Here is a 929-nt window from a genome sequence, read left to right on the forward strand (position 1 = left end):
TCCCTCTATGTCAACTCCAACTGAATAACAGAGGTGACAAATGAGATGAGGGAAGGCTAACCTTGCCAAGGTGGAAGACTTGTCCGCCACCTTATAAAGCTCTTGAGCTATAACCTCATGAACTTCTATTCCTTCTCCAATCATGATGCTATGAATCATGATAGCCCGGTCTATGGTAACTTCAGACCGGTTGCTAGTGGGAATGATTGAGCGTTGGATGAACTCCAACCATCCCCTAGCCATGGGTTTGAGGTCATGCCTTCTCAATTGAACCGGCTTCCCTCTTGAATCTCTCTTCCATTGGGCGCCCTCTTCACATATGAGTGTGAGGACTTGGTCCAACCTTTGATCAAAGTTGACCCTTCTAGTGTAAGGATGTTCATCTCCTTGCATCATGGGCAAATTGAATGCCAACCTTACACTTTCCGGACTAAAATCCAAGTATTTCCCCCGAACCATAGTAAGATAATTCTTTGGATTCGGGTTCATACTTTGGTCATGGTTCTTGGTGATCCATGCATTAGCATAGAACTCTTGAACCATCAAGATTCCGACTTGTTGAATGGGGTTGGTAAGAACTTCCCAACCTCTTCTTCGGATCTCATGTTGGATCTCCGGATATTCACCCTTTTTGAGTGAAAAAGGGACCTCGGGGATCACCTTCTTCAAGGCCACAACTTCATAGAAGTGGTCTTGATGCACCCTTGAGATGAATCTCTCCATCTTCCATGACTCGGAGGTGGAAGCTTTTGCCTCCCCTTTCCTCTTTCTAGAGGTTTCTCCGGCCTTGGATGCCATAAATGGTTATGGAAAAACAAAAAGCAATGCTTTTACCACACCAAACTTAAAATGTTTGCTCGTCCTCGAGCAAAAGAAGAAAGAAGAGAGTAGAAGAAGAAGAAAAGAGGAAGAAGGGAATGGCTATGTGT

The sequence above is a fragment of the Arachis duranensis genome, chromosome 6 (assembly GCF_000817695.3).
Source record: "Arachis duranensis cultivar V14167 chromosome 6, aradu.V14167.gnm2.J7QH, whole genome shotgun sequence".
Lineage (NCBI taxonomy): Eukaryota > Viridiplantae > Streptophyta > Magnoliopsida > Fabales > Fabaceae > Arachis > Arachis duranensis.